Source organism: Staurois parvus, unplaced genomic scaffold (assembly GCF_062004578.1).
Source record: "Staurois parvus isolate SC_StPar_1 unplaced genomic scaffold, SC_StPar_1.0 ptg000174l, whole genome shotgun sequence".
NCBI lineage: Eukaryota > Metazoa > Chordata > Amphibia > Anura > Ranidae > Staurois > Staurois parvus.
In genome coordinates this window covers 1,759,733-1,782,954 of record NW_028317970.1, presented here as the reverse complement: position 1 = coordinate 1,782,954, position 23,222 = coordinate 1,759,733, and the positions used below count along the sequence as shown (strand labels likewise).

The window sequence follows — 23,222 nt, the reverse complement described above, 5'->3', positions numbered from 1 at the left end:
CAGTGGGAGGAATAGTGCCGCATCATTGGTGTCACTGATACTAATGATGGGGCATTATTCCTCCCACTGACACCAACGATGGGCACTATTCCTCCCACTTACACCAATGATGGGGCACTATTCCTCCCACTGACACCAATGATGGGGCACTATTCCACTGACACCAATGATGGGGCACTATTCCTCCCACTGACACCAATGATGGGACACTATTCCTCCCACTGACACCAATGATGGGGCACTATTCCTCCCACTGATACTAATGATGGGGCATTATTCCTCCCACTGACACCAATGATGGGGCACTATTCCTCCCACTGACACCAATGATGGGGCACTATTCCTCCCACTGACACCAATGATGGGGCACTATTCCACTGACACCAATGATGGGGCACTATTCCTCCCACTGACACCAATGATGGGGCACTATTCCTCCCACTGACACCAATGATGGGGCACTATTCCTCCCACTGATACCAATGATGGGGCACTATTCCTCCCACTGACACCAATGATGGGGCACTATTCCTCCCACTGACACCAATGATGGGGCATTATTCCTCCCACTGACACCAATGATGGGGCACTATTCCTCCCACTGATACTAATGATGGGGCACTATTCCTCCCACTGACACCAATGATGGGGCACTATTCCTCCCACTGACACTAATGTTGGGGCACTATTCCTCCCACTGACACCAATGATGGGGCACTATTCCTACTTATAACAATTTTATAGACAAATGATACTATTTACAGTCGCGCGGGGGGGCGCAAAATGTTTTCTTCTTCCTAGGGGGGGCATGACAGAAAATAATTGAGAAGCACTGCTTTAAGCAATGAAAAATAACTGCCCCTTTAAAAACTGTACTATTAGAATTTTTTTCCCACTGATTCATGTCCATCAGGACAGTACCCGAGTCCCCATACCACTTTTATTGCTGACACCTAGCATATAATCCTTCTAAATGGGCACTTTTGAATTTTCAAGTTCGAGTCCCATAGGTTCGATGTTGGCGGCAAACGTTTGGTCTGTTCGAATGTTCTACCATGAACTGAACCGGAGGGTGTTCAGCCCATCACTAGTGATAAACTAGAAGTGCAGAGAGAGAGCACACAGAGCAGATCACACAAAACCCAACATACGGGGTATATTGGGGAATGTGAGGGCACAGTATGGATAACAAGACAAAGCACACCAAAATAGTCCACCAGGTAGCAATGTAATACCACATAGATAGTCCATGTAGGATGGCCAAGCAAAATGGAGAACCAGTACACCAGGCCACCAGACGGTATGGCAAGGGGAATATACCCAGCCCACAGGGTGAATACAGCATAGCAGTGGTTAAGTCCAGCACACTAGGCAGGGATCTACGCGGACCAGGGTAGGATATAGCAAGGGTCAAATCCAGCTGATACAGCAGGGATCCGGGCAGACAAGTGGTTGAGTCCAGCACAGGGCAGGGATCTGGGCAGACAAGTGGTTGAGTCCAGCACAGGGCAGAGATCTGGGCAGACAAGTGGTTGAGTCCAGCACAGGGCAGGGATCCGGGCAGACAAGTGGTTGAGTCTAGAACAAGGCAGGGATCTGGGCAGACATGTGGTTGAGTCCAGCACAGGGCAGGGATCCGAGCAGACAGGTGGTTGAGTCCAGCACAGGGCAGGGATCTGGGCAGACAAGTGGTTGAGTCCAGCACAGGGCAGGGATCCGGGCAGACAAGTGGTTGAGTCCAGCACAGGGCAGGGATCCGGGCAGACAAGTGGTTGAGTCCAGCACAGGGCTGGGATCCGGGCAGACAAGTGGTTGAGTCCAGAACAAGGCAGGGATCTGGGCAGACGTGGTTGAGTCCAGCACAGGGCAGGGATCCGGGCAGACAAGTGGTTGAGTCCAGAACAAGGCAGGGATCTGGGCAGACGTGGTTGAGTCCAGCACAAGGCAGGGATCTGGGCAGACAGGTGGTTGAGTCCAGCACAGGGCAGGGATCTGAGCAGACAGGTGGCTTAGTCCAGCACAGGGCAGCGATCTGGACAGACAAGTGGTTGAGTCCAGCACAGGGCAGGGATCTGAGCAGACAGGTGGTTTAGTCCAGCACAAGGCAGGGATCTGGGCAGACAAGTGGTTGAGTCCAGCACAGGACAGGGATCTGGGCAGACAAGGGACTAAGTCAGCACAGTATAGGGAACTGGACAGACAAGTGGGGTGTTTCAAGCACAGGGCAGAGACCAGGGCAGCATGGTATGGCACATCAAGGGTACAGACTGGCAAACTGCAGCAATCAGATCCAGGAGCCACTTAGTCCAGAGTCCAGGCACTATGAGGGATGAGCAGCAATAGACACAACATATGTTCAGGGACTCACCAGTCAACAGAAGTCCAGGCAGCATGGCAGGGAACAGGAGGTCTGGTGGGCAGAGGTTCTTCATATGCTATCTGGTGACATTCTCCCTTACAAACATATCAAAAACTCAAAATGAACTGCTAAAAAGCACTGCAAAACAAACAAAAAGCCAACTGCCAAGGTGTGAACGGAGCCTTACAGATGTTTCTTGGGCTGCAGTTCCTCTGAGCTCCACAAGGTGGTGATCTCACTTCTGTCCAGACAAAAAGCCTCTATGGAAGACAGACAGGAAGTGATGTCAGGTACAGACAGGAAGTGATGTCAGGTACAGACAGGAAGTGATGTCAGACAAAAAGTTCGAAGTGGTTTTGAAGTCGAAAAGAGACGTTACCAGAAGTGGCAGCAGAGGAGGTAATCAGATGTTATTTCCTATTTACACCCAGTAACCCCCATCATGCCCATCCTCTTCCTCCTTAGTCACGTCCGTCCTCTTCCTCCATAATCACGTCCGTCCTCTTCCTCCATAGTCACGTCCGTCCTCTTCCTCCATAGTCACGTCCGTCCTCTTCCTCCATAATCACGTCCGTCCTCTTCCTCCATAGTCACGTCCGTCCTCTTCCTCCATAGTCACGTCCGTCCTCTTCCTCCATAGTCACGTCCGTCCTCATCATCCATAGTCACGTCAGTCCTCTTCCTCCATAGTCACGTCCGTCCTCTTCCTCCTTAGTCACGTCCGTCCTCTTCCTCCATAGTCACGTCCGTCCTCTTCCTCCATAGTCACGTCCGTCCTCTTCCTCCATAGTCATGTCTGTCCTCTTCCTCCATAGTCACGTCCGTCCTCTTCCTCCATAGTCACGTCCGTCCTCTTCCTCCATAGTCACGTCCGTCCTCTTCCTCCATAGTCACGTCCGTCCTCTTCCTCCATAGTCACGTCCGTCCTCTTCCTCCATAGTCATGTCCGTCCTCTTCCTCCATAGTCACTGTGACGTCTTTTATCTCCAGCAGATGATGATACACACATATATAGTGTGGGAACCCAGATGAACCCCTTCAGGGGCAGAACATTCCCCCACTTCCGGGGCCGGAACATTCTCCTCATTGTGGAGATAAATTCTAGTAATATGGTCCTCTAAACAAACAGCACTGACAATAAATAGACAAGACAAGGACCATCCTGACCATACATGGCCTACAAAGGGCAATGATGACACTACACAGGCAGCCAATGGGCAATCATTACACTATGCAGCCAACACAATGATGGAGTGCCGGGGTCAGGAGTATGGAGCATAGAGCCCCTTACATTGCTGCTCAGGAGGAAGGAAACATTCCCCAGCCGGCCATGAAGAACATGTTCCATCATTGGTGTCAGAGGGAGGGAAATACTGAGGGGTCTGAGGGAAGTAGAGGAGCTGAGGGGTCTCTGAGGAGGTAGTGGGACTAAAGAACTGGATCCTCTGAGGGTTTCCTGCCTTTGAAGGACAATGACCACCTTCACTTACTTTTCTGACCTCCTTAAAGAACTCCTGCCAGCATGTGTAGGAAGTCTTCACCTCACCATCTCACTGGTCAAGAATTATATTGCAAGACACAAAATAGAACAAAGAAGGACACTTGGTCCTTGGGGAGGTCTGAGAGGTTAGTGGGGCTGAAGGACTGTGGGGGCCTCTGAGGGGGTATGCAGGCTGCAAGGCTCTGAGGTAAGAGGGGGCTTTAGGGCTCATAGGAACTCTTGGTCTCTGATGGTCCTCCCACCCCACCTTCACTTACTTTTCTGACCTCCTTAAAGATCTCCTGCCAGCACGTGTAGGGAGTCTTCACCTCTCCATCTCACTGGTCAAGACACAGAATCGAACAAAGAAGGACACTTGGTCCTTGGGGAGGTCTGTATGCATAGTATTGCTTAATGGGCGGACAGTCCAATACCTTCCCATACCACAGAATCTGGCAGTGCCCGGTGTTGGAAGTCAGAGCCAGAAAAATCCACTGCCACTCTGTACAATGTCCTGGAAATGTCAGAATACTTGACAACTAAGAGATTAAACCCTTCCCCCCTGCTGTCCTCCTCCTACCCACACATAGAAGAGATGAGAACAGACTCCTCCCACACAGCTCTCTACTCCACCAGCACCATCCTCCTGCTACCCAATCCAATCCCTTCTCTTACTGCAGAGAGTGACAGTGACATCACTCCTGTCAGTCAGCAGGCTGCTGGAGATTGGAGCCTTGCAGCCGGAGTTCTGCCAATTATCCTGATTATCCAGCAATTCCGGCCAGCAAGTTCCCCTTCCTGGACCTCATGATGAGCCGACATTGACCTCACAGCACTGCCTCAGAGCAAACAAGTCATAGGAAGGATCATATTTATCATTCCTTGTCTGCAGATCTAATACTCATCAAACCAGTTCAGGGACCAAACAAACCCAACAGAGAAAAGGGGATTTCTGATGCAGCAGGTCAAGAGGGTCCCGGGACCTTTAAAATTTTATAAACCCTAAACAGTCCAGACTAAATGTCTTCCCATGGGGGGAGTAATTCTTCAATGTCCAGCAACCCTCCTATTCCCCCCTCACATCCACATCCTATTATTGTGTGACCAATACCATCCAAATCATTCTTACTTTCATTTCCCAAAGTTATCCGTCTACAAGGAGACCTGTATAGATCACATGATGGCACCAATGAGGATGGAGGAGGACCGGAGTCACATGACTGAGAAGATACTAAACCTCACCCTGGAGATCATCTACCTGCTGACCGGAGAGGTGAGGAGGATTCTGGGAGGTCACATGACATCACTTATCTCTATTAATAAAACACAACCCTGACCGGAGAGGTGAGGAGGATTCTGGGAGGTCACATGACATCACTCTCATCTCTATTAATAAAACACAGACCTGAGCGGAGAGGTGAGGAGGATTCTGGGAGGTCACATGACAACACTCTTATCTCTATTAATAAAACACAGACCTGACCGGAGAGGTGAGGAGGATTCTGGGAGATCACATGACATCACTCTTATCTCTATTAATAAAACACAGACCTGACCGGAGAGGTGAGGAGGATTCTGGGAGGTCACATGACATCACTCTTCTTTCTATTAATAAAACACAGACCTGACCGGAGAGGTGAGGAGGATTCTGGGAGTCTAACATGATATTCCTATTGGTTCCTCAATACAGAGATTTCCTCTTCTGAAGTCAAGTGATCATATGACCATCACAGTGCCTCCATGTGACTCCCTAAACCCTGAGAGACACAACATGGAGAAGATTTTAGAAGTCACCAGAGAGATCACTGAGCTGCTGACAGGAGAGGTGAGCGGTGCCGGGAATTCTGGGACATTCTCCAGTAACAGACAAGGGATGTGTCTGGATGGTGACTGTATCATTGTGTGTGTCAGGTTCCTATAAGGTGTCAGGGTGTCACTGTCTATTTCTCCATGGAGGAGTGGGAGTATTTAGAAGGACACAAGGATCTCTACAAGGACGTCATGATGGACAATCAGCCGCCCCTCACATCACCGGGTAAGAGGAGACTTTATTGTAAAGGAGAGAGCAGTACGGAGGATCCACCTAGATCCCCCATCATCTGATAAACACATAGAAACAATGGATTCAGTCAGTGTGTGTGTTTCCTACAGATGGATCCAGTCATGGGAACCCACCAGAGAGATGTCCCCGTCCTCTGTATTCCCGGGATTCCACACAGGAAGGTCACACCATCCCTCACCATCATCAGGTAGATGAGGAACAATCACTGATAGTATCATTAGGATCTGTACATTATCTGCATTGTTACCATTGATGGCATTTTATTATATATTCAGAGTGGAAACCTGAGAGATCCTAAAGCTGAGGTTAAAGAAGAGATAAAAGAGGAGGAGGATGAGGATGGGGGGATGGAGGAGTCAGAGCTTCTACAGGGACACAAAGATCTGTACAAGGACACCATGGTGGAGTCATCCAGCTACAGGAACCCACCAGAGAGATGTCCCCGTCCTCTGTATTCCCGGGATTCCACACAGGAAGGTCACACCATCCCTCACCATCATCAGGTAGATGATGACAATTATTGGTAGTTGTGATTTATACACAGCATGTTTGTTACAATGAATGTTTTATTATATCTTTCAGAGTGGAATCCTCGGGGATGATAATATTGATGTTAAAGAAGAGTATAAAGAGGAGGATGAGGAGTATGGAGTGATGGAGGAGTTTTCAGAAGGACACAAGGATATGATGGAGACACCTAATACCAGGAACCCACCAAAGAGATGTCCCCGTCCTCTGTATTCCCGGGATTCCACACAGGAAGGTCACACCATCCCTCACTATTACAAGGTTGGTGGGATGGAGCATCTAGAACATGGACTCGTGGAGACAATGTGTGGGTGTTTTTTTATGTGACCTTATATCTTACAGATGATATATTCTCTCATTTCCTTGATTTAGAGTGGAGATCCAATCGATATAGAATTTGAGGTGAAAGCAGAAGAAGAAGAGGCGTATGTGAGGGATGATCAGCAGTCTATGGAGGAGGATGGAATAACGGGGACATTTATAGAGGAGGACACTCCTACAGAGATCAGCACAGGTGGGTCATGAACACTAAATCCATTCCTCCACCCATACTGCTCACTGATTGGTCCAGAGTAGGGCGGGGACTGGGTGATATCAGCCTGTAATCCCCTGGTCACTTTCCTGAGCTGTGTTCCCCGTCCTGTATTCCTGGATTTCTCTCGGATAATCTTCCTTCTCTGTGCTGCAGACACAATTTATGTCTCTAGACTGGATTTATGGAGGTTCTGGGGTTCAGCTGGCAGAAAAATGTTCATTTTTACTATAGACGTTACTAGACCTAGGCACCTGGGGTGTGTGATTTTGATCTTATTCGTCATGGTGGTGACATAGCAATTCTCCCAGTATTTGTCACCTGTGCCGGGTGGAGGGATATGTCTGTAGTGTCTCAGACCCAAGTCACTGAGTGCAGTCTCAGGAGATGGGAGGCAGCGGTGTGGGATCTCTGCAACTTGTCTACAGGAAACATTTAAGCTTCCACTGATTACTGAATGCCAATATTATGAGTCCTGACCCCTGCACTATATACTCTGTGTTGTACATTACATACTCCTGACCCCTGCACTATATACTCTATGTTGTACATTCCATACTCCTGACTTCTGCTCTCCCCCCTCCCCCCACTGCTATATATACACATAATATGGATTCTCTTTGGTTACACCCATTTCCTACCAGCTGGACATTTTATATCGGATGATGTGATTGGAGCACAGACTTTTACATGGTGATAATAATGTGATAACATCCTCCAACTTTGGACCCTTAAACAGAAAGTGATAATGAGGGAGGAGTCAATACCCCAATGATGGTGGTCTTCAGGATCAGTCCAGTCTTCATCTTGGTTGTTCTCCCCCCATCCTCACTCTCTGACCTCTGGTGGGGCTCAGCCCCGCTGTTCTTCATGACTAAATCATGGACTAAATAAGGAAGTGCAGTACTTCTTGTGTTGGGAAGATGGCGATGAGTGATAGAGGGGGTGGGGACCCTCGTCCTATAATCCCCTCATCACTGTCCCTCCTATAAAAGACAGTTCTGGTTGTTTCCTCACTCTCTGACTAAGGTCCATGAATAAAGAAATGACCTGGTAGGAGATCAGAGGAGCCATTTCCTAGTTCCCTTGAGGGTGGAATTGTAAGCTCCTCAGAGACCAAGCTGCCTGATGTGGGCGGAGTCCTGGTTTGGGGGAACCAATCAGCTCCTGTCTAGTAATCCTCTTTGTCTTTGTATTTTAGTCCATGGCCGGGAGATGAGGAAAACCTCCGAGGATTGTCTCACTTTGTCTCCAGACTGGAAAGTAGAAGATGAGGACATCACACAGTATAGTCCAGGAGAAAACCCGGCTCCCTCCAATGTCCATCCGGCACCACCCAGTGTAGATGGACCATCGGATTCCTCGTATCCTGAGGAACCTCAGACTGTGCGGGACCGGGCCGGCCTTCCAACAGGGAAGAGCTTCTCCTGTACTGAGTGCGGGAAATGTTTCCGTTATAAATCCTATCTTAATAGGCATCAAAGATCTCACACGGGAGAAAAGCCGTATTCCTGTCCTGAGTGCGGGAAAGGTTTTTCAGCTAAGTCCACTCTGTACAAACATCTGAGATCTCACACGGGGGAGAAGCCACATTCCTGTCCTGAGTGTGGGAAATGTTTTTCACAAAAATACAGTCTTTATAAACATCAGAGATCTCACACAGGGGAAAAGCCATATTCCTGTTCTCAGTGCTGGAAACGTTTTTCACAGAAGTCCGATCTTTCCAGACATCAGAGATCTCACACTGGTGAAAAGCCGTATTCCTGTACTGTGTGCGGGAAATGTTTTACACTGAAGTCTAATCTTTACATACATCAGAGAACTCATACGGGGGAGAAACCGTATGCCTGTCCTGAGTGTGGGAAATGTTTTTCAGACAGGTCCAGTCTTTGTAAACATAAAAGATCTCACACGGGGGGAGAAGCCACTTTCCTGTCCTGAGTGCGGGAAATGTTTTTCAGTGAAGTCCAGTCTGCACAAACATCAGAGATCTCACACAGGGGAGAAGCCATATTCCTGTCCTGAGTGAAGGAAATGTTTCTCACTGAAGTCCTGTCTTCCTGTACATCAGGGATCCCACACAACCCTGGAGGTGTATTAGTGCCTTGAGTGTGGGAAATGTCTTCTAGATGAATGTTGCTGGACATCCCAGCTCTCATGTGGGGAAGAAGCACACCCTGATATACACCTCAGATATACTCCATGGCTGATCTTCATCATGGAAGGAACAGTCCATAAGGAGATGAGAGGCCCCCAAAGACATGGATGAAGTGTGGGACCGGGTCGGCCATTGATGGCAGGAGAAGAAGTTTTCAATGTATTTTCCATCAATGGAAGACATTCCAGCAGCTCAGATGTGATCCTAATAACATTGGTTCCCCCATTCACACAGGAGGAATGGACATGAACTCTCACTGAGGGAATTGCTATACAAACATTCTATGAATAGACCCCCAAATGTCAGGAGACGTTTCTATAAAGACGGGAAGTATGGAGCAGAGAAATGAAGAGACCTCCCAGCAATGTTATTACCAGGCTGCAGCTAGGGGGAGCTCTAATGTCACCCCATCAGAGGGATCCCATCTAGCCCACATTAACCCTCTCACTGCCAGAGCTGTTTCTGCATGATTTTGCACACATGGGAAAATGCAGATTTTGGTCCTGAAGATGAGATAAACCCCCAAACATCTATTCTGTGACATCAGAGGCCCTGGAGAATAAAATGGTGGTAGTTCCCGTTTTGTATTTCACATGATTAAGCTCAATGATTTATCAAGATTAAATGTCAGTAAATAAATACACTAAATGTAATATTAGAGAACACAAATGTAAGATTTTACTTTTTTTGTGGGGTAAAATACGAGGTTGTGCCGAGTAAATAGACACCCAACATGTCCATCCTTGGAATGGTGTGTGCTGATGAAATGATGGAAAATGTTGGTGCCCTAAACCCCCCCGAGGTGATCATTAACCCTTGTGCTGCCATGGATGGGTGTTGTACTGACCTATAGAACTGCTTCCAGCTGGCCAGGTCAGTACGTCATATGTCCATGGCTTTCCCCTTCTGCTGTAACCTCATGGTCTCCTGAGCTTCCCTCCACTCCACAGACCCTCTGCCTGTCCTCTAGGATGGCTCCCTGCACCTCTAACATCCCCCTACAGCACCGATCCCCCCACGCAGCACCCATTGCTCGCCCACAGCACAGATCTACCTTTAGCTTCCCTGCTGCTGGCCTCTTCTCTCCCCTCCCACCAGCTTCAGCTGCTGCAGGGGAGCCACGGGGAATCAAAATGTCTAAATATTTCCCTCTGCCGCTCAGACTCTCCCCTTGTCCTTAGACCTCTTACTGATCCTCTGAAGCACCTTCCCTGCAGTGCTGCTGGCCAGCTTCCCCTCTACCCCCGCCCATGGCTGTAGCTGCTGCTGGAGTGGGAGATCAGTGTCATGTTCAGGATGGAGAGTGGAGGGTTGGCATGTTATGTTTACCAGCCCCTTCCTGAATGAACACAATGAGTGATCAGTACTGATCACGCCTGTGTTCATTCATCACTGAAGCATAGTAAAGAGTGTTTTCTGTGCTATAGTTTCATGAATGAATAGAAGCCTCTGTACAGTAGACTCCTATTTATTCATCTACAGTGCAGCTGAGGTTGCATTGAGGACTCTGAGGGTTTCTTTAGTCCTCTGATATCTAACCATCCCCTTCCCCCACAAAAAAATAAATACAATAAAATTATAAAAACAATTAAAATAATAAAACAGTGAGGCGTCATCCTTACAGAGCACATTACAGCATAGGCCCATGTCAGGCCTTGTTCACCTGCACAAGCAGTGCTCTGTGTATCCCTGTACAACCAGTCCCATTGATGCCAATTGGCACGCAGCGGCTGCACACACACAGCTGCTGATCTCAATCTGACATCCATGTGGATGCATGTCCCAGAAGTCACACTGTCTGCATTCAGGGCTGTGCACCCTCATGGATGTCAGGATGGGGGCAGCAGCTGTGTCCTCCATGCAGCCACTGAATCCCCAATGACACCAATGGGACCGCACAGCACATCTGTCCATCACCGTGTGGGGAACCGAGGCCTGGCAGGGCGTACACTATAGGATTTCCTGTGTGAACGAGGCCTTAGTAGGACTATAGCAGGAATGTTGTACGTTGTGTTGTGTTTATGTCTCTAATAATGATTTTAGTGTATTTTTAGTGAAAATAGAGATTGGATAAATGTTTGCCCAACTATTGCGGGTCTAATATATCTGTAGCACTTTTTATTATTCCACTGGTTCTATGCTTCCAGAAAATGTCTGGTTTGGGGGTCATTTACAAATTCTGGAAATATTAAGTGAAAAATTATAACCTTCAGATTTTTAGACTAAATTACACATTTACAGTTTTGCAAATATTAGATTTTCACCATTTCCCAAAAAGGCGCAATCTAAAATGTACAAATATTTCTTATTGATTACCGCAGTTCAGTTTTAGATTTAGTGGGAAGTTAGCGGGAATTTTGTGAGTTTTGTTGTTTGTCTCGGCTAACAATGACTTTTATGTATTTTTTTAGTGAAAATATATATATATTTTATTAACATTTGCACAAATATCACGGGACCTGAAAAATCACTAGCACCTTCTTTTATTCTACTGGTCCTAAGCTGTCATAAAATGTACAGTTTGGGGGGTCCCCTTCTTTTTATTATACCTGCCTTATGCTCTCAGAAAATGTACGATTTAGGGGGGGGGGTCACCTTTTTATTCTCCCGCTTCTATGCTTTCAGAAAATTTACGATTTAGGGGGGGTCACGTTTTTATTCTCCCGCTTCTATGCTTTCAGAAAATGTACAGTTTGGTGGGGGTCACTTTCTTTTTATTCTGCCGGTACTATGCTTTCATAAAATGTAGTTTGTGGGGGGGGGGGGGGGGGGCAAATTCTCTTCATTCTACCCATTCTATGCTTTCAGAAAATGTGTGATTTGGGGGATGGGGGGTCACCTTCTTTTCATTCTACCCGTCCTATGCTTTCATAAAATGTACGGTTTTATACATTTTGGAAACTGTAAGTGAAAAATTATAATTTTTAGACAAAATTGCTCTTTGACAGTTTTGTGTAGATTTGATTTTCTCAATTTTCAAGGCTGTTTGTAAAAAATAAAAAAATGGAAACATTTCAGAAATGGTCTGACCACCTGAGTTTAACCGCCTCCTGCCCACCGTACAGAGAAATGAGGGATGGGCGGGAGCTCTCTTGTTCTGGGAGGACATATGACATCCTCCCACTCTATCTGCACATGCACACCCCCGGGGACACAGTGGATCACTGATCATGGTAAAGAGCCAATGATGTAGGCTCTACCATGTGATCAGCTGTGTCCAATCACACCTGATCACATGTAAACAGGAAATGCTGCTATCGGCAGTCCTCTCCTCTACACTTTTAATCAGGGCAATGATCATCAGTGCAGCTCCATCAGTGCTGCCTTTCAGTGCCCACCTTTGCCTCCAATCAGTGTACATCAATGCCAAATATCAGTGCCCATCAGAGCAGCCTTTCAGTGTCCACTAGTGATGCCTGTCAATGTCCATCAGTGCCTCCTCATCAGTGCAGTCTATCAGTACCGATCAGTGCTGCCTATCAGTGCCCATCAGTGCTGCCTTTCAGTGCCCATCAGTGCTGCCTTTCAGTGCCCATCAGTGCTGCCTTTCAGTGCCCATCAATGCCTCCTCATATGTGCAATCTATCAGTACCCATCAGTGCTGCCTATCAGTGCCAGTTGGTGCTGCCTATCACTGCCAGTCAGTGTCACCTATCAGTGCCCATCAGTACCATCCATCAGTGCAGCCTCATAAGCATACATCAGTGAAGGAGAAAAATGACTTATTTACATTTTATAACAAAAACTTTTTTCAAAATTGTGTCATTTTTGAGTTTGTTTAGCAAAAAATAAAAGCCCCCCGGTGGTGATTAAATACCACCAAAAGAAAAGAAAAGAAAGCTCTATCTGTCTCAAAAATGATGAAATGTTGGTGTCATTCAAAGTGTGAGAGTGCTGAAAGCTGAAAACTGGCCTGGGCAGGAAGGGGGTGACAGTGCTTGGTAGGCAAGGGGTTAAAAGGGGATCTCAGGGCCCAGCAGAGAAAGGGTTAATGCACAGATTGGATCTGATCTGCGCAGCCAGAGGTTCTGGTGCTAGAATGAATGGGGGATGAGGGGTGACATCCCTGACATGTTCCGTAACAAATCAGAAAGCAGGAATACTGGACTCCATGGCATTGACTCATCACAGATGGGGGTTGTATAGAGCCATGACCCATTTCAGGAAGACATCACCTAGACCCCAGTGAGTTAGGGTGGGGGGTAGATAGGACCATGATGGTGTCTCATCTGCTTTGTACATATCCAAAGAAAGCAGCATCTGTTCTGATCTCTGATGGACTCGATGGTTGAGGAGGATTGTGTGTCAGACATTGTCGGCTGCTTGTCTATAGGGAACAAAGCCCACTTAGACTTTATAAATGAGGAGATTTGGGGATAAATTCAGCCATTTAGATAGAAGTTGGATGAGGATTTAGACATCGACATTTAGGAAAGAGATGGGATGGTGATGAGTCCAGGACGGGGTGTCCTTATCAGGTTTGATCATCTTTACTCCCCCCAGGATGAAGGGATTGGGGTTCATGGGCAGTTTTTTGGGGATCAGTTTGGGGCCAACAGGGAGGTCTGTTCTGTTTCCTCCAACTCTGCGCTGATGTTATCTCTTTTATAGATTTTATATTTTAGATGAAAACAGAGCCTCAGTCATTCCATAACAAACCTTCTAGTAGCAACAGATCCATGAGGCCAACAATTTCCTGAGAAGAATATGCAGCAACATTGTCACTGGAAGGTGGAAGGAATGAACAGAATCCACACGTTCCTACTAGACTCAAGCTGAGATGATACAAAGAGATCTTCACGTGTGACATTGTTAAAGAAGAGCAGTCAGAAAAATGGGATTATAAAGAGCTGACACTCAGACAGTCAAATCATACATATGAATAGATATATATATATAGCTCAAAAAAATGAAAGGAAGACTTTTTAATCAGAGTCTACCACCAGGCCAATGAACCTCCTGGGATATTGATCTGGTCAGGTAAGTAGCAGAGGGGGTTGTTCATCAGTTTCAGCTGCTTTGGTGTTAATAAAATGAACAACAGGTACACTAGATGGGCAAAAATGAGACGACCCCCAAAACAGACATGGTTTTACAGGTGGAGGCTGTCACAATCATGCACACAGAGATGGGCGCGGTCATCCATTCTGCTCCAAACAACTACATTTTGGTATTTCTCTTAAACTCCCAAATCAGTCTCTCTCCTCCGATTTCCCCCCTCCCTCAGCAACGCGTTCAGCGTACCTTGCTAAGGGGCTGTCTATACAATCCTCTTGCCAAATAAGGCTTGGCTTGTCCATCGTGGGAAGAGGTTTTGTGTAGGAAAAAGACGCAGTTAGTTCTTGTGAGGAGTCAGACAAGTGAGGACCGTTCGATATAACATCTATTGGACAGAAAGCAAAGGAGAATCTCACGGCAACAATGAAACCCAATGAGAGACCAGAAATCCCTTTTTAGCTCATCAGACTTGAAACTGCTTAACCCCAGGAATTTATTTGGCAAGTACTTACCTAAACTTCTTTCTGTTATCTGTTTGCTGTGCTGTATTGCTCTGTATATTTATATATATATGTTACATCTTCTTCCTGTAAATATTTCTACTGCACCCTTTTGACCTTTTAGTAATAAATCTTACTTTCTGAAAGTGTTGAATTGTTTCTATAGCTCTTAATTGCAATTTACGAGTCCCTGCTGTGGGCGGCACAGTGGCTTAGTGGTTAGCACGTCTGCCTTGCAGTAAATGGGTCATGGGTTTGATTCCTGACCATGGTGCCTCCTGCATGGAGTTTGCATGTTCTCCCTGTGCTTGCGTGGGTTTACTCCGGTTTCCTCCCACACTCCAAAGGCATGCTGGTAGGTGAATTGGATCCTGTCTAAATTGACAGTAATATGTGTATGTATGAATGTAAGTTAGGCACCTTAGATTGTACACCCCTTGAGGGTTAGGGACTGATGTGAATGTTCAATATATATATGTGTAAAGCATTGCATAAATTGACAGCGATAAATAACTACCTGAAATAAATGAATGTATAACCGGTCTGTAGAGATAGAGGTATACTGTCAATTAACCAACCATCCTAGTGTATTGCTGAGTTTTCTCTTTCTCTGTATAAAAAGGAGGTGGTGGCAGTGTGAAGGGTTAATTGCGTAATTAACCTGACCCAGTAACAAGCGCATTCAGGCTGCCGGTACGTCGATCTGCGGTCCATTAGCTGGAAAATCATTGTGCTGGGTGTGGCATTGTTACGCACATGACAGCACGGTTTTAGATTGGCTAGTCCTTTGGTCACGAGTTTGGTGAGAGGGGCTGGGGTCTGACGCCGCGATCGTCACAGAGGCCACTGACATTTTTTCCCTAATCATCTTTTCTGACTGTTTTTTACTAGTTTGGCATTTGGCTAGGGTCAGTGTCACTACTGGTATCATGAGGCCATACCTGGACCCTACAGAGGTTGCACAGGCAGTCCAACTCCTCCAGGATGGCACATCAATACGTGCCATTGCCAGAAGTGCTGTGTCTCCCAGGACAGTCTCAAGAGCATGGAGGAGATTCCAGGAGACAGGCAGTTACTCTAGGAGAGCTGGACAGGGCCGTAGAAGGTCCTTAACCCATCAGCAGGACCGGTATCTGCTCCTTTGTGCAATGAGGAACAGCACTGCCAGAGCCCTACAAAATGACCTCCAGCAGGCGTGAATGTCTCTGACCAAACAATCAGAAACAGACTTCATGAGGGTGGACTGAAGGCCCGATGTCCTCTAGTGGGTCCTATGCTCCCTGCCCGGCACCACAGAGCTGGATTGGCATTTGCCATTGAACACTAGAATTGGCAGGTCCACCACTGGCACCCTGTGCTTTTCACAGATGAGAGCAGGTTCCCCCTGAGCACATGTGACAGACATGAAATGGTCTGGAGAAGCCGTGGAGAATGTTATGCTGCCCATAACATTGTTCAGCATGACTGTTTTGGTGGTGGGTCAGTGATGGTCTGGGGAGGCATCTCCATGGAGGAACATACAAACCTCTACAGGCTAGACAATGGCCCCCTGACTGCTATTAGGCCATTGTCCTCCATCCTACGCTCCCTCACCCACATCTTCAATCTCTCCCTCTCCTCAGGCACTTTCCCCTCCCCTCTGAAACATGCACACATCACCCCCATACTTAAAAAGCCCTCCCTGGACCCCAATGACCCGAACAACCTCAGACCCATCTCCCTGCTCCCATTTACATCTAAACTCCTCGAGCGCCTAGTCTACACCCGCCTATGCTCTCACCTCAACGACAACAACCTCCTCGATCCCCTACAGTCTGGCTTCCGTCCCCTACACTCCACCGAAACTGCCTTACTCAAACTCTCCAACGACCTGCTAACCGCCAAAGCTAATGGCCACTATTCAGTGCTCCTACTCCTTGACCTCTCTGCGGCCTTCGACACAGTCGACCACCCCCTCCTCCTCAAAAAACTACACTCCCTCGGCCTCAGAGATTCTGCTCTCTCCTGGCTCTCATCCTACCTGTCACAACGCTCCTTCAGCGTTACCTATAATGCTACCACCTCCCCCTCACTCCCCCTCTCTGTTGGGGTCCCTCAAGGCTCCGTCCTCGGGCCTCTTCTCTTCTCCATCTACACCTCCTCCCTTGGCCAACTCATACACTCTCACGGCTTCAACTACCACCTCTATGCCGACGACACACAAATCTATCTCTCAACCCCCCACCTCACTCCCTCGGTCTCAGCCCGAATCACACACCTACTGAGCGACATATCAGAATGGATGTCGCTCCACTTCCTTAAATTGAACCTCTCCAAAACCGAGTTTCTTGTCTTCCCCCCAGCCCGGACACCACCCCCCATTGACTTCTCCATCACATCCAACAACGCTACCATCAAACCCGCACCACAGGCCAGAGTACTGGGTGTCATTCTGGACTCCAACCTATCCTTCCAGCCCCAAGTCCAATCTTTAACAAACTCATGCCGTCTCCACCTCCGCAACATCGCCAAAATCCGCACGTTCCTAACCCCAGAAACCACTAAACAGCTCATCCACTCCCTCATCATATCACGACTCGACTACTGCAACTCCCTCCTCACTGGCCTGCCTCGCCGCTGGCTATCCCCTCTTCAGTCCATCCTGAACACGGCTGCCAGACTCATTCACCTTTCCAACCGCTCTGTCTCCGCCACCCCCCTCTGCCAATCCCTCCACTGGCTTCCGATTGCGCAACGGATCAAATTCAAAATCCTAACGCTGACGTACAAAGCTGTCCACCATACTGCCCCGAACTACATCACTGACCTAATATCCAAGTACTGCCCAACACGCACACTCTGCTCCTCACAAGACCTCCTTCTCTCTAGTTCCCTGGTCTCCTCCTCCCATGCCCGCCTCCAGGACTTCTCCAGGGTGTCACCCATCCTCTGGAACTCCCTGCCCCAACCCATCAGATTATCACCTACTCTCCTCTCCTTTAGGCGCACCCTGAAAACCCATCTCTTCAGGGAAGCCTACCCCACCCCCTGCTAACTTGCCGACCTCCTCCACTCTTCCTACCACTCCATCCCCCACAGCTATCTCCTCCTGTGCCACCACCCCCTCCCTCCTAGATTGTAAGCTCCAAGGAGCAGGGCCCTCGATCCCCTCATGTTTTGCATTGTATTGGTATTGTTCTGTCACATGTTCTGTCCCCCTTTGTAATGTACAGCGCTGAGCGAACTATTGGCGCTTTATAAATACTGTATAATAATAATAATAATAATTGTCAGACCCTATGCTGGTGCAGTGGGTCCTGTTTTCCTCCTGGTGCAGTGGGTCCTGTTTTCCTCCTGGTGCAGACAATGCCTGGCCTCATGTGGTGAGAGTATGCAGGCAGTTCCTGGAGGATGAAGGAATTGATACCATTGAATGGCCACCAAACCTAAATCCAATAGAACCCCTCTGGGATGTCATGTTTTGGTCCGTCCAACTCTGCCAGGTTGCACCTCAGACTGTCCAGGAGCTCAGTGGTGCCCTGGTCCAGATCTCAGAGGAAATCCCCCAGGACACCATCCGTCGTTTCATTTCACGACCTCCCCCGACATTGTCAGTCAGGCATGCATACAAGCACGTGGGGGCCATACAAACTACTGAGTATCATTCTGAGTTGCTGCAATTAAATTTCAGCACAATGGACTCGCCTGCTGCATCATTTTTTCACTTTGATTTTCATGGTGTCTGAATTCAGTCCTCTGTAGATCAATCATTTTCATTTCCTTCAAACAATGGGGCGCCCTTACATTGCCCTGTCCATATCAGTATACATATTCAGCAAGAGACTTTTCCCCATTGAGATCTGATGGGTTTTCAAAGTGTTCCTCTCATTTTTTGAGCACTATATATATATATATAAAATGTTTTTCATCATCTCAATGGCACGCCCCCTTTTAGGGCTGGACATGTTGGGTATCTATTGACTTGGCACAACCTCATCGTTTATATTTTACTAACAAATTGGTAAAATAATGTATTTGTGATCTCAAAAATTCGAAACTATCACCATTGTATTCTCCAGGGCCTCTGATTTCATGATATATATGTTTGGGGGTTTAACTAATCTTCAGGCCCAAAGTCTGCGGTTTAATATGTACGCAAAAGAAAAATGCAGAAACAGCTCTGGCAGTGAGAAGGTCAATGTGGGCTAGATGGGATCACTCTGCTGGGGTCACACTGTACACATTAGAGCGCCCCCTAGCTGCAGCCTGGTAATAACATTGCTGGGAGGTCTATTCACTGCTACATACTTCCCACCTTTATAGAAACATATTCTGCAGCACAGTGGCTCAGTGGTTAGCACTTCCTCCTAGCAGCTCTAATGTCATTGATTTGAATTCAAACCACTTCCCTAACTGTCTGGAGTATGCATGTTCTCCCTGTGCCTGCGTGGGTTTCCTCTGGGTACTCCGGTTTCCTCCGACACTCCAAAGACATGCTGGAAGGTAATTGGCTCCTGTCTATATTGGCCCCTAGTATGTATATGTATGAATGTTAGGGACCTTAGACTGTAGGCTCCTCGGGGGCGGGGACTGATGGGTAATAAATATGTAAATTGATGGCCCTATATAAGTAGCTGTAATCATCTAGGAGTCTGTTCATAAAACAATTGCACAGCAATACACCCGGTGAATGTGCCTGTCATTCCCTCTGTGTGAATGGGATGGGGGGAGTAGAGGGAGTAGGCTCTGTGCTGGGCGGGGTGAATGGTTTCCATGGATATAAAATGGAGAATACCACATTTGGCAATAAGATGGTTCTAATTTCTATGATACTTAGCGCCATCTAAAGGCCAGAAAAGTATGACATTTATTTATTGACTTTATAAAATCATCCTTGCCCCTAGGTGGATGCTGCACCCATCCCCCACCGGCTCCAAGTGTGAGAACTCAGCGATCACGTGATTGCTTACCATGAGTTCTCACAGCCGTTCTGAGCAGAGAGCGGTGACTGTCAGTCACCGCTCTCTGCCCTGCCCCCCCCCACACTCACTGGGCTGTGGAGGGGGAGGGTGCGGCTGGTCCAGACAATGATGTCGGGATCTTTCCCCAGCCTGGTCCGGCTGAGTGACGTCAGCTGACAGCGGGCTTCACCTGAAAACGGGTCACAGGAGTTCAGAATGAACTGCACTCCTCTGATCCACAGGAGAAGTACAGACAAAAGAGCTTTGCCTGAACTTCTCCTTCAAAGAATATGTTCCTCCAACATATCCTATTCCTGATCTGTGCTGGCTGTCCCATGTCCTGGTATGAAGACGTCTCCTCTTCTCTCTGTATTGCTTCCTTTGTGTGAGATCCCCGGTGATCCTGCCAGTCCCTCTGATTTCCTATTAAAAACTGACCAAACTAGGCATGAGAGCTCAGTGTGGTCAGTTCTGTAGCTGTGCTGGGCACTCAGTCTGCTCTCCTCCAATCATTAGACTTGTCCAGACATCCCCCCTCCCTGCACAGCCATTCACTGGGAAGACCAGTGAACTGAACACAAGTGATCACATGAATAGTAGTAAGGAGAATGTCACTTCCTGATATCATTGCTTACTACTAGTGAAATCTGTGAATGATCACCGAGGTCACATGGTACAGGGCTATTCCCAACAGACTTGTACCATGTGATAAGCTGTGACCAATCACAGCTCTCACAGTATTTCTCAATGGCTGCAAGAATGCAGCCGGAGAGAAGGAGGAATTATTGCTTTTACAGCCTTTATGGGTGTAAAAAAAACATAAGTATTAATATAAAAAGAATAAAAATTTAAAAACTTTTTTGAAAAATTATAATTTTTGGTTATAAACTAATTTGGGTTATTTTTTTCTTTACTAAAAAGATATCTGAATACATTTTGGCTGATTTATGAAGAAAGATTATTTATTTGCAAAATTTCATAAGAAAAACTTTTTTTTAACATTTTTGGACATTTTCATTTATAAAGCAAAAAATTAAAAATTCCAGCGGTGAATAAATACCACCAAAAAAAAGTTTTATCTGTCTTGGAGTGCAGGAGCGTGACCTCAGAGTGCGGGAGCGTGACCTCAGGGTGCGGGAGCGTGACCTCAGGGTGCGGGAGCGTGACCTCAGGGTGCGGGAGCGTGACCTCAGAGTGCGGGAACGTGACCTCAGGGTGCGGGAGCGTGACCTCAGGGTGCGGGAGCGTGACCTCAGGGTGCGGGAGCGTGACCTCAGGGTGCGGGAGCGTGACCTCAGGGTGCGGGAGCGTGACCTCAGGGTGCGGGAGCGTGACCTCAGAGTGCGGGAGCGTGACCTCAGAGTGCGGGAGCGTGACCTCAGGGTGCGGGAGCGTGACCTCAGAGTGCGGGAACGTGACCTCAGGGTGCGGGAGCGTGACCTCAGGGTGCGGGAGCGTGACCTCAGGGTGCAGGAGCGTGACCTCAGAGTGTGGGAGTGTGACCTCAGGGATTAATATGGAGCCGTGTCTGATGAAGGAAACCAAGGGCTCTATTTATAGAACATTCATTGGACCAATGAGACAATCATTCCTCCAGCTGTGACAACATCCGGCCATATGTTAACACAGTGATTTCCTATGATCGCCGGCTCCATCTAGAGGCCACAAAGAGGTGATTTTTCTGGAATATCTCCATCAGTAAAACTAGCCCAATATGATATTATGGCCACTAGATGGAGCCTGTAAGGGACCACCTGGCAGTACCTCTAGCACTCCACTGGTCAGGTTTCCCCAGAGTGCAGAGTCTAAGTCCCGGGTCACTTGTTCACCAGGGTCCCTGATGGTGGGGATGGACTTGGAGCGCACCAAGACCAGGTCGCGGCTACTGGGTACACCCACCAGTGGTAGAGGAGTCCGCCAGAGGCTCCCGCAGGGTGAGAGGCTGACGTGAGGAGGATCGGAGATCCCGACGGGATGGATGGATGAGCAGGTGCAAAGTCAGACAAGCCGAGTCGGTAGCCGGGAGGTCGGTGCGGTACAAGGCAGCGGGCAGAGAATGGTCGGGTCACACGCCAGGTCAGTAACAAGAGGTCAGATCTATAAAGGGGCATCCAGAAGCGAGGTCAGGCAAGCCAAGGGTCAGGACAGGAGAAATCAGCAAAGTCAGGCAATCCGGGTCAATAATACTCACAACTACACAGGTTCAGGATCAGGGATGTCAGAAAGACCATACGGCAACCAGTGACAGCACAGGGGGGATTTAAATACCGTGCTCTGCGCTGTCATTGGTGCCCGGCGTGCACCCGCGAATGCCAGTGCGCATGTCCGAACTCCGTCACCACGGCTGGCAAGGACCTAGCGCCCGCATCCCCGCGTAAGATGGCATTCTGCGCCTGCACTGGGACCAGCGGCGATCCCTGACAGAGCCAATGATCATAAGAAATAAAATACGGCCAAAACTCCTCCCAGCTGGAGAATGCCGGCCACATCCGTTCAACATTGTTCTCCATAGACTTCCCACCACAAAATGTACTCAGCCAATCACAGGGCAGGACTCCATTTTTATTCTTCTCCTGCCATCAATGGCCAACCTGGCCCCGAACTGCATCCATGTCTTTGGGGACCTCTGATCTCCTTATGGACTGTTTCTTCCATGATGAAGATCAGCCATGGAGTATATCTGAGGTGTATATCAGGGTGTGCTTCTTCCCCACATGAGAGCTGGGATGTCCAGCAACATTCATCTAGAAGACATTTCCCGCACTCAAGGCACTAATACACCTCCAGGGTTGTGTGGGACCCCTGATGTACAGGAAGACAGGACTTCAGTGAGGAACATTTTCCTCACTCAGGACAGGAAAGTGGCTTCTCCCCTGTGTGAGATCTCTGATGTGTGGAAAGATGGGACTTCTGTGAAAAACATTTCCCGCACTCAGGACAGGAATATGGCTTCTCTCCCGTGTGAGTTCTTTTATGCACATTAAGATGGCATTTAAAACTAAAACCCTTCCCGCACTTAGTACAGGAATACGGCTTCTCCCCCGTGTGAGATCTCTGATGACTGGAGAGATAGGACTTCTCTGAAAAACATTTCCCGCACTCAGGACAGGAATATGGCTTTTCTCCTGTATGAGATCTCTGATGTTTGTGCAGGCTGGACATTTGTGAAAAACATTTTCCGCACTTAGGACAGGAATACGGCTTCTCCCCCGTGTGAGATCTTTTATGGCTATTAACAAGGGATTTAGACCGGAAACATTTCCCACACTCAGGACAAAAAAATGGTTTCTCCCCCGTGTGAGACCTCTGATGTATGATAAGTTTTGATTTTTCTACAAAACATTTCTCGCACTCTGGACAGGAATATGGCTTCTCCCCCGTGTGAGATCTCTGATGTTTATAAAGTTGGCATCTCTGTGAAAAACATTTCCCACACTCAGCACAAAAATATGGTTTCTCCCCCGTGTGAGATCTCTGATGTATGACAAGTTTTGATTTTTCTACAAAACATTTCTTGCACTCAGGACAGGAATGTGGCTTCACCCCCATGTGAGATCTCTGATGGCTGTAAAGACTGGACGTTACTGAAAAACATTTCCCGCACTCAGTACAAGAATACGGCTTCTCCCCCGTGTGAGATCTTTTGTGCACATTAAGTTTGGATT

The 23,222-nt window shown here is 47.8% G+C and overlaps 1 pseudogene; it reads left to right on the top strand.

Annotated features, from left to right (window-relative positions):
* The window catches only part of LOC149462496 (uncharacterized), a 124,880-nt pseudogene that overhangs the window by 44,099 nt on the left and 57,559 nt on the right, over positions 1 to 23,222 (top strand).